Below are 11,923 nucleotides of genomic sequence, written 5' to 3'. Positions count from 1 at the left end.
TGTACACAAAATTCAAGGGATTGTGAATCTTGTATATAAGATTATCTCCATCTTTAATATAGATGCTTCTAATCATGCCTATATAACGTCATTCTAGCTCTTACATTTAATGCTTAATAAAGGACAATTGTCTAGAGGAAGAAAATGAAACAATAAAATCTACTATATTGCAAGAGTGAATTATATTAAAAACAAGAAATAAAACTTGAAATAATCAAAACTTAGCCATGCCTTAAATCCTTTTGTCAGCATATATAACCTGATATCAACATCCATTATGAAAAAAAATGCATTACCAATTAATATTCGTGAAAAGAATGGGGTTTTGTGTTATTCTACAACAAGCTCTATATTGTTATAGGAGTCTTCCGCAAAAATTTTTGGTTTTCAAATTAAATGAACAACATACTTTTTTACTACAAATACTCATCACATAACCTAAAATATTCATGTAAAAATTAAAAATATCACTTATGAAGGTATATGCACTATCACATCTAACTTTTACAAGAACATGCAAATCTACAACTCACTAATTTGCTATAACAAAGAGGAAATGTTGAAAACAATTTCAACTAAGAAAGCATGGAAATTAAATCAGAGAAGCACACAAGAATCCTTGAAGCTCCTATGGTGCGCCCTCACCAAGTTGCTCAAGGACTTTTAAGAAATCAACAATAAATAGCTAGGCAATGGAGTTGTTTTCATTAGACTATTGAAATAAAACACATAAATAGTTGAAACCGTGATCACAACGATCCAAATATTTAGAAGGGAGAAATAAAAAATAAAAAAGTAGCTAAATCTAAGGCCAAGCATCAATTTCTTCTTATACAAAGTGTAGGGAATAACCTCCTCAATGGGAAGGTTGATTTCCATCAAAAGTCCTAAAATTATTGCTTGGTAGGATGTCTCCCAATAATATAGAAAGGTGCTCGTAGTAGGTGTAACTTCTTTAAATGGACCACAATCAATCTTGGTTTGAATTTTTCTATAGGAGAAAACAACATCCTTGAAATCTCTCCCTACTATTAGACAAAAGAATCTTCATAATATGTATCAAATCATCCCTTAATCTGCAAACAAAAGTTAGAATATCTCAAAGGTTGACTAACTCTTTGAGAACTCCTAATTTACACATAATAATCATGTACCTATCATAATGGTTTTCAAAAAAGTCAAAACATACAAAATTGATCAATTATGAAATTAGAGATGGGCCTATAAGGTGTCTAATATGTGGCCCCATCATCACCCCCCAACTTAAAATATTGCACACCTTTGTGCAACCAATTTGCAATTCAACAATTGTTAAAAATAATCTTGTTATTCTTTTAAAACCTCCCTTGCATCCCATGCTATGTTCTTGGCCAATTCCCCTTGCTGGTAAAAAATTGTTGGATCCTCTATTTATTCTCTCTCTAGATTTTTGTTCCTAGGTAATGGTTTCCAAGGGCCTAAATAGGAATGGGGTTTTGAATCTCAACCCAATCCATTTTGTTTCAAGTCTTTGCAATAAACCTTTGTAGAGGGGTATCCTAGAAATAACATTTCGCAAGGTGATGGGGAAGTGAGGCTCCATAATTTGGAAGTTGTAAGGTAGGTATTTCCACCTCCTTAAGTTGGTAGGTTGGGGTAGCCTCGTCGCCTAACATCTTCAACATGTCTTCAAATGAGAGATGTTTGTTTCCTATATTTGTTTCCAAATAGGGCCTATCTATTTGTCCTTCACCAAATTATCATGGTATACTATGATTATATATGGATTAGTATCCTTTTCCCTGACACATAGAGGAGTGCATAATTCTTCCTTTATTTGCTTCTTAACCTTGTATAACCTCATCTCTCCATTCCTTAGCTAAGATGTTAAGGCCAAGAGCTACACATCCCTTACATAGGGATTTGGGTGCCCAGAAGGTTGTTGTGACAATACAAAGTTGTGGCGATAGAAATCACACAACTTTTCATTTTCTTACATCCTGTTAACTTAGCATGCCTTGATAAATTTTATGTATTTGAATGTTGAATTTCTCTTGCTAAGGTAAGTTCAAAATCTAATACTTACACCATAGTTTCCTTAAAAAGATAGTGCAGGTCATAGTTATCTAGATTGGATAGTTATATTGATTTCCATCCATATATATGCTTTCATAGAAGTGGAGAAATCAGCGTACAAAACCATTTTTATCGAAAGGACCCATTGTGACAAATTGTATTCAGTAGGACCCAATTTGGAAAATTGTGGTCTGAAACATATCAGGAGCATTTTGAGGCATCAAATGATTTTTTTTTTAATTTTTCTTTTGTGGTGGGTGGGGGGGGGGGGGTGGTGGGGGGGGAGGGTGGATTGTTGTTTTAGTTAATCATTTTTTTTACCTATTCTACACACAGATACTTTTCCAACAATGCAAGAATCACCTAAATTAAAGTTTGTATGTAAAATCTATGCCACTCATAAGTTAACCTTCTTGTTTTGACCACCATAATTTGAGAGGATACCACATCAGCCCCCATTATTTATGGAAAAGGAGCTAGCAACGTGATCATGATGAAGGATATTCTATAAGATTTCATATTTTACTATGGTAAAGAGTTGAGGGAGTTTAACCTAACCACTATTATGCCTTGGATTGTGTTATAACTAGGCCACTAGGAGGAAAAGGGGTTCCATTCTTTTCAAGTGCATTTGTTCTATAGATGAGTAGAGTAGCTGAAAGGGATAGGGAAAGAGCACATAGAGAGGATTTTTGCACTGTAGTATCCCACTGGCTATAGGCCTTAATTTTTTGCACGTGTGCAACCATTTTCTATTTAAAGAAAGAGAGTAGAGAAACCTGACCTTCTGGTTGGGTTTTATCCCAAAAGGATTTCCTAGGTTATATCTTGTCTCAAATAGTGGTTTATGATTTTTATTTCATTTTTCTCTATTTTTTGCATAATAATAATTTTCATGCATATCCAATAAATAATAATTTATATATCCATAAATCTAAAGAGAAGTAAGCAATCATAGTGTAGATTTCGTATTTTTTAAGTATAATATATTAGATATTTTGTGACGAACTGTCTGGTGGAATATCCATGATATTTTATAGATCATATTGTTATTAGAGTAGGTTTATTTCAGTATATTGTGGATATTTGTAGGGATTATAGATCATTTAAGCCAAAAGTCATAAAACCCTAGTCATGGTCAATGAATCTATGAATACATCTTGTGATCATGTAGAGAAGATCCTTTTGTATTTGGAAACACAAGTTGTAGATATAAGTTGCAGTATGACTCTCCTCTTGTTAGCCCTAAGAAATAAGCTTAGGTTATTTAGAGAAGATAGAGGTTCTAACCCAAAGGACAGGTCAGAGGGGAGACCAGCAGATCGTGAAGAAAAAAAGAATGAGCCAAAGAAAGGACCTAAAAGAGATCAACCCAGTTTGAATGTCGTGAAACATTCATGGTCCCTATTGAAAATGGAAGAGGAGATCGATATCAAATTATACCTAGGTAAGATTTATGCTCGGAAGCTAAATCGTTAGTTACAACAATTAGAAGTTTAATCCAGTGTTCATCATATAGAGGAAGAACATAATATTTCATTTGCATGATTAAAAATTAGAGGGGCATGCCCTGACCTGGTGGGAAAGAAACATGGAAACCTTGAGGCTGGAAGGGAATCTTCCATTGACTACATGGGAGGGTTTTAAGAGCCTCATAAAGTCATAATTTTATCCTAACGAATATGTAGAGGATGAGTGCATTACTTTAGGTAGAAGCAGGGGTAGAGTGTACATGAGTACACCATAGAGTTTGGAAAGATGGCCATAATGTTGGGTATCTCCCCAGAGAACATAAATGTACTTCTCAAGTATTTGGGGAGTTGATGATGGGAAACAATGACCATGCCAACATTATAAGGGAGACCACCCGATCGGGAACTTAAAGAAACTCCTTTTGCGTTTGGAATGGTGGTTGCAACTAGTTCAATTTGGTCCAGTTACCCTCTCTCTATCTCTACTAGCATATTTGATACATGTGGATATTAGTGGCCATGCACCTATTACACCTAGACCCCCGAGTCAGTTTCATATGTTTCCTTGTTCATTTCAACATTTACTATGTTTAGCAGTTTTTCGGGTCCTAAACTTCAAGAGCAGTTTTGACCCCCTAAACGACGTTTTTCTGGGGTCTGCAGCAGGCCCATCACTAGAGGCAAGGACTTGTGGTGAAACCTGTAGTACTCAGAGAGACCTTTCCAACAAGGTATTGTACGCGCCAAATGAAGATAATATGATCAAGTTATGACCCCGGGAAGTTGGCTGCCCAACTAACCCCAATGGGGTCCACAAAATATTGGTGTTACATCTCTTGGGGTTAGGGTTTTGGTTGTTTATGGTTTTCTCATGTTTTCCAATAATAAATAGGTCCTTGAGCCTCATTGACACAGTTCAGAGGCATGTAGCTTCCATATCTCTTCTCAGAGATAAGCTACCATTGTCCCAGCTATCTTATTTCCATTATGTTTGTAAGCATAGTTCAGTATTTTTCTATTAATGAAATGAAGTGTTTTTCTGCTGCATCTATGTGTTTATGATTATATCTGTAACTTGTTGCATTCCTGTTTAAGTTCAGATCAGTGGTATCAGAGTGGTTTTCTCTTTCGTTGTTTTTATTTGCATGTCCCCAATGAGGTCGGGGTATGAGTTAGGGTTTGATCTTGTTGAACCATTGCAAGATCAGCCTCGCAAAACCCGATGACCTCCCTTGGCGGAAGAAAAGAAAGGTGAGGGGGCAAGAGATCCTTTCAAAGTTTTGATCGAGGAATCGCTCAAGTGGCAGAGGAATGTGATGATGGATAACTTTGTTGAGATCCTTCAACCACTACCCACAGGCGATGCATCTTCATCCATAAGCCACTCTAGAGGCACCACTCCTTTTAAGGTACAAGTTAACTTCAATATTCCCATATTTGAAGGCCTGATAGATGCAGACACCATAGATAAATGGTTAAATCTATTGGAAGGATATTTTTCAGTTCATGACTTTTCCAATTGGGAAAAGATTACTCTTGTACTTCTTAAAGCTGCCCCACATGTCAAGGATTGGCGGGAAACCTACTATGAACAAAAGGACGAGAGTGAACCCTCTCTGTTTTCATCCACACCCACCCTCCACGACTAGTAACTCAAATCAAGCTATTATAGGGCTTCCAGAACACTTGTCCAACCAAGGCTTCCAGGAACTAGTAACTCAACCCACATCCAAAGGAATATGAGAACCAACTAGAAAAAAAGAAAAAACCCACAACACCATGACTATCTAGGAAATGGAAAGGCTAAGCAAATCCACTATCAATCTAGGAAATCCTCCATGCCAATGACAGATCATGACCAAGAAACCACATGCATACACCATGCATGTTAAAACTAGCAAAGAAATCATACATGCAACTTGGTACTTGCAAGCAAAACTCATTGTAGTTGTTGATCCCAATGTCCTCTTGTGCTTTCTAGCTTTTCCTTTGCCTTCTTTCTTTAAATCCCAAGTATGCCACACTCCTCCAAATCCAAGAAAACTCTAAGTGTACCAGAGTATGCGAGGGAGAGAATAGAGAGAGAGCTCCAAAACTGAACAGACAAAAGATACAAACTAATCCTCAGAAACCTTTTTATTAATGAGGCCTATATTTTCTTCATTTTCCAAGATTTTCATTCATTTTCCTCCTCACATGCAATTTGTGACCTTTCACCTCCCTTTTCTCTTAATTTCCATTATTTTCATAAATAAAATACCTGTAAATGTCTCATGGCTTTCCAAAACCTTTGCCAATTTCCATAGCCATTAATTAATCACAAGTGATCCCCATCACTATGTTTTGTCCCAACATTTAGCTTGGAATACGTGTCCCATGACCAGAGTTATTATTTTGCTTTTATTAACTTTATTACTTCTATTTTTGACCAGGGTTGTTATGCAATGGTTGTTGGGCACTGCCCTACTAGGAGTCTATTATCTACCCTCCCTCGTCAGTTCTTTTCCTTTGGAAGTTGTCACAAATCTCTTTGGCAACCCAAAATTCTTCGGGTTTTACTTTTATTTGGCCTTCTCATTTCCAATCCCTTGGGTTTTTGGGTATTATCGGAAAGAACTCTATCATGGCCATTGTTTATTCAGTGCAATATGCCTTGACAACGTATGTGCTGCCATCAGGGGTCTGGGGACAAGGATCCTCAAGGCCAACCATGAGCCCAAGCCCAAGTCTAGGATGTTGCAGCCATTTTCCACTTTGTCACTCACCCTAAAATTCAAGAGGAAATCTTCCAACTTCAATCCTTGACCACTAGTGACTGACAAGCTTATTTTCATTCATAAATTCAAGCTAAGGTAGCCAATTGGGTTCCTGACGCTGGACACACCAGGGGATGACGAAGTCAATAAATGAACTCCATCACCCTTCATTGGTAGTTGAAGGGACTCCCGTGCAAGGTCATGAAGGAAGGACATGAAGATCACAATCATATAATCTCTTATTTGAATGAAATTAAATGGGTGCAACATTACCAACACTTCTATCTTGCTAGTTTGCTAGTTTGGATGCTTGGCTTGCTCACCTTGAAAGCCATCTATAGTGTGAACTTGATGGTTGTTTTTTACTTTCTATAGTCTAGTCTATGGTAGTTGCTCAATGTTAGTTGTTATCATTTGAACTCTTGTCAATGGTAAATAAATTTAATTTCCCTTAAGATAGATTAAAACTAGAGCTGGTATATATAGTGAAATTCTTATTTGGGTATAAAGAAATTTTAAAGCAGTGCAATTTAAAAAATAAAATAAAAAATTATTACACAGTTTTAAAATTTTAACTAAGATGTATGCTTTAATGAATCAAATTTGTAATACATAATAGATATAGAATTAGTTTAACCTCTCCGAATTTTGAATAATCTAACTTCCTTAAATCAATGTTTTGAAAAAAGATGTGTTAGACTTCAAACATCAATGGAAAGGGCATCGACTGACGGGATGAGTAGACCCATACCCAATGGTAACAGTGAGCTCACTTTAATTTACATGTGGGCAAGATTACTTAAGTGATGGTAATTGGCAGCTTGTATTTTGTTTCTCTAGGTTCTTCTATATCTTTAAGACTTTTCTTCCTGGACTCTCCTGTCCTGGGGACTTTTCTTCATTGGAAAACTAATTTTCGAAAAGAAAGAAAGAAATGTCATCACGATTAACCTTCATATCATATGCTTATAACTATTATTGTATAAATTATAAATTCAAATTTATCGAAATGTCGCGGAAAGCAAAAGCAGTTACAGAGCGAGGGAGGATTAAGCAGAAAAATGGCGTGAGCTGTGAGGAGTGGCACACGCTTTGCGTGAGTTCGATTACCAAAATTTACTCCTGATTCCTCAGCTAACTATATAAGTTTACAGTAGAAATCCCAACACGGTGAGCGATATCTGTAATTCCCGTGCTTTATTTCTTTGTTTGGGCGTTCAACTTCAACCATTGTGAGGCGAACGGCAAATTCTCTATCCCAATTTTGAATGCCTCGAGTTCGAGTCTCTTGTTAAACTCGGACAATAATTGGAAATCTGTGCATACTGAGATTACTTGTCAATCCTGTCTGGAATGGATGGGTGGATTCCTGCAACGAACAACATAAGTAGGTGAGAAGAAGCCACCATGGCCCGCATGTTCCTCATCCTGCTTTGCGTTGCAAGCATCGCATTAGCATTATCGACTATCTTGCAGAAGGCTACAAACGCTAATAGCCCCTTTTCTGCTCTCTCCAATTTCTTTTCACGCACACTTACAGGAGACTCAGAGATTTCCATGGGATCTGCTAAAAGAATGCCTCTGGTAATTTATTACTATTACTTGTCTTATATTTCAGCAGCACATAACAAATTCAGTGCACCGTGATTTTAATCTTTTGTATTTGTTGTGTACACAAGATTTTAATGGCGCCTGCCCCAGCTCGTGTTCCTTCCCCTTCACCTCAAGATGAATTGGACATAGTTTTGGCGAAAACAGCTAATGCGAACAGGACAGTAATAATCACGGCCTTGAATGCGGCTTGGGTCGAACCGAATACCATGATTGATCTATTCCTGGAGAGCTTCAATGTGGGTGAAGGGACACAGGAATTGCTGAACAATCTGCTCATTGTTGCTTTGGATGACAAGGCCTACAACCGCTGTCACCAAATTCATCCACACTGCTACTCTCTGAAGACAAGGGGTGTTGATTTCTCTGCAGAGAAGCTGTTCATGTCTGAAGGTTACTTAAAGATGATCTGGAGGAAGGTCGGCTTCTTGGGAGAGATTTTGGAGCGCGGTTATAATATTGTTTTTTCGGTAAGTATTCAAAGAATGCCTGGAATTTTGTATCCCTGGGATTTTGTATAGGAATTTAAAGGATAGGAACAGAGGCATGAGCGTCTATCAAATTTTACTCTCCAAAGGAGTTGTCCTTGTCTCATTCCAGGGAGGTGTCTTTGTCTCATTCCAGGATAATACTGAAGATTTTGATCATTCTTATTTTGATAGTAGATTTTGGAAATATTTAAAAATTTAAAATAAGAAAAATAGGACCAACACCAGTAAGATCAAAATTTTAAAATTTGAGAGTATTCAGAAATTTGAAATTTGACAGATAGGAGGAGAAGGAGCAAGAAGGTCAAACAAATTGAGGTCATTCTTCTTTCTCAGATTTCAAAATATTTCTTAATTCTGCAATCTAAGGTCAAATTATAGATTTTGAGAATATTACTCAATTTGAAATATGACAAACAAGATAGACCAAAAAAAAAAAAAGTGAAATAAATTAATTATATTCCCCTGTCTCAAATTTCGAAATTTCGAAATGTTCCTAAAATCAGCAATCTAATTAAGTTCAAGGCCATAATATTTTGATGTAATTATTTACAGCAAAAGGTTCTTATACTTTGGACGCCCTGTTTGGTAGGCTGCCAAATGGTTTTTTTCCTGTTATTCCAAACAGATGGTGCAAATTTATTGAATCCACATTGAGAGTTAAGTTTAAGCAGGTCAAAATAAAACCAGTTTAACTGTTAGAGCCTTTATACAAAATAATTCTTGAACATATTTTTTTTGAAGTTTCAGGAAAACATTAGTATCCAGATGATACATGAATCTGAGGCTTGCATTCTAGGTTTCCATTTTAACTGATGAACATGGATTCTTTTAGCAAGCCCTGTAGTCATAGTTTCCCTTTTTTGGTTAAATTTTGGGATATTCTAAGAATATGCCATCCAAATAAGGATGTTCAGGCTATCTCTGGAAATAAGTGGGTTTTGCATGATGAGATATTATTGGCAAGAAGAACTAAATTTAAGCCAGCGAATCAGGTAGATCAATTTTTTTCATAGAACAACAGACATCCCTGAATGACAACTAGGCAAAATATATTCTAGTTCTGGCATTTTATGTTTGATTACAGATTTTGAAAATATTCTTAAATTTGATGGTCAATAAAGGGTAAAAAAATTGACCTCACCCACCTTAAGATTCTGAGATATTTGAGAAATCTACAATTTACATAAGTTGAACAAGATAGCCCGAAATCATTTTTATACTCCTTTTCAACCTTGATTATGGTTCTGTCCTGGTTTTGTCATGCCCTGAAGCATAAACATGTCATCGATCAAGGCCATATTGATTCTACTCATAATTCTACTTTGCTTATGGTTTACCATACCCAAAGTTCAGAAAGTGGATTGTTCGGAATGTTCAGAACCTAATTTCAGTTTGACTATGGTTTCTTCTTGATTTGAACCCATGCTCTACAGGATTTTAAGGTTCTCCATATCAACCCAAAATCTCGCTTCAACATATGATTAAGATTAATTCTGCTCATAGTTCAATCCTGCCTTCAAATATTTTGAGATTTTTGCCTTTTGAAGTTTGTATATTTTGATAGGCACAGAGTATATCATATTTTGATCTGCAGGACGCTGACATATTGTGGCTGCGAAATCCCATGAGAAGGCTGAGAGAAGATGCAGACATCCAGATTACTTGTGACAATTACAATGGCAACCCTTTTGATGTCAAGAACGAGGCCAACACAGGATTCATGTACGTCCGTTCCAATGAACGAACCATCCGTTTCTACAGAGACTGGTATCTGTCAAGACGCTTTTTCCCGGGCCAGAAAGAGCAGGACGTCTTAAATATTCTGAAGCGCAGAAGGGGATTTGCTCGAAGGAGAATGAAATTTATATTTTTGGAAACCAAGTATTTTGGGGGATTCTGCCAGAGGAGCCCAGAGTTAGTTGATGTTTACACCATGCACGCAAACTGCTGCAAAGGCCTGAAGGCCAAGCTCATTGATCTGAGAAACGCACTTGATGACTGGGTGGAATACAGAAACCCTAATGCCAATTCTTCATCTGCCCACCTGGCAAAATGGAGACCTGCCAACGCATGCATGAGGTCATGGTTGCAGTATACCTGCCAATGATGGAGTTAAGTATTTGTTTTCGGTGCTTACTTGGTCGAAATGAGTGTAATTTGAAAGTCATGCTCTTTGAGTGTGGAAACGAGTGTAATTTGAAAGTCATACCCTTTGAGTGAGGAAGTGAAATTTTTAGAATTTTAGTGATAAATTTTAGTATTTTAATTTAATTAAAAATGAGGTTAGGAATGTTATTTTGAGAGTAGAAATGTGTAATAAATTATATTTTTGGAGTGAGTAGAAATATTTATTTTATAATTTTAATAATTTAAATTATTCATGGTAGGTATTTAATTTTTATAAAAATTCATGAATATTTTTATTATAAATTTATTTAAAAATTAGTTATGTTTATTTATTTAATTAAAACATTTTCATATTTATTTTGGTTTTCATAAAGTTTTTATTTATGATATTGAATTTTTATTAATTATTATTATTATTTGTTATATTTTTTTTTAAGTTATAGTTTCTAGTTTTATATAAATTATGGGAAATATTGACATTATATAATTAAATTTAGTAGAAATTAATCCATTTAAATTTTATTACGCTTAAACTTTAGTAAATGAAATAATTTTGCATATTATTGATAATTTATTTTTTACAAAAATAATTAAGGTAAATTAAGATAAATTATTTTACTTAAAAAATCAAATTTTGATGATGGTGGTGGTGGTGGTTAACATCCACTGAGACCAAACACTATATAAAATTATTAAAAATTTAGATGTTTTTACAAATTATCATCAAGATTTTTACGTTAGTTTTACTTTCTAAAACATATAAAACTAACACAATCTTTGCAGATTAAGAATCTCCATAATAAAATGAGGGTAGATCATTCTTGTTAAAAGAACTTGTTCCAAGGTTTTTTTTTTAAATTTAAAAATGTTTAAATGATATATTAATTATTTCCATAATTTATAATAATAGTAATAATAATAAAATATAATATAATATAAGATAGATAGTTTTAATAGTTCTTTTAATTTTAATGTTAATGATAATGATTAATATTAACTAAGACCTTAATATAAGAGATTAATTAAGGTACTTTAAAATTTTATTTCTATAATAAAAAAAAAAAAGATTAATACTTCAAAATTAATTTATATAACTATGCTACTTTAAATAGTAAAAAAATAATAAATATAAAATATAAAACAAGTGTTTAAATAAAATAAAAATAATAAAAATTAAGTGTATTAATAGTGGATTGATACTTAAATTTAATTTATGGTTAAATATTAAAAATAAAAATTTATGATTAAAAAATAAAAATTTCAAAAGCCAATTAATATTTTTAAAAACTTATGTTTAAATTGTTTATATATAATTTTATTGGCTCCAATTTTATCAAAACTTTAAATTTATTTATACACTTAAAAATATATTTTAAACAATAAAATATCACATTTTTTACTTAAACTACGC

General features: G+C 34.4%; 1 pseudogene; it reads left to right on the top strand.

The window, feature by feature from the left end:
* Positions 1-7,690: 7,690 nt before the first annotated feature.
* LOC149256475 (uncharacterized protein At4g15970 pseudogene) lies at positions 7,691-10,492 on the top strand (annotated as a pseudogene).
* The last annotated feature ends 1,431 nt before the right edge of the window (positions 10,493-11,923 follow it).

This window comes from Pinus tabuliformis, chromosome 7 (assembly GCF_031772625.1).
Source record: "Pinus tabuliformis cultivar Carrire ecotype Pingquan chromosome 7, CPIR1, whole genome shotgun sequence".
In the NCBI taxonomy this organism is placed as follows: Eukaryota; Viridiplantae; Streptophyta; class Pinopsida; order Pinales; family Pinaceae; genus Pinus; species Pinus tabuliformis.
This window is presented reverse-complemented; position numbering and strand designations above follow the sequence as displayed.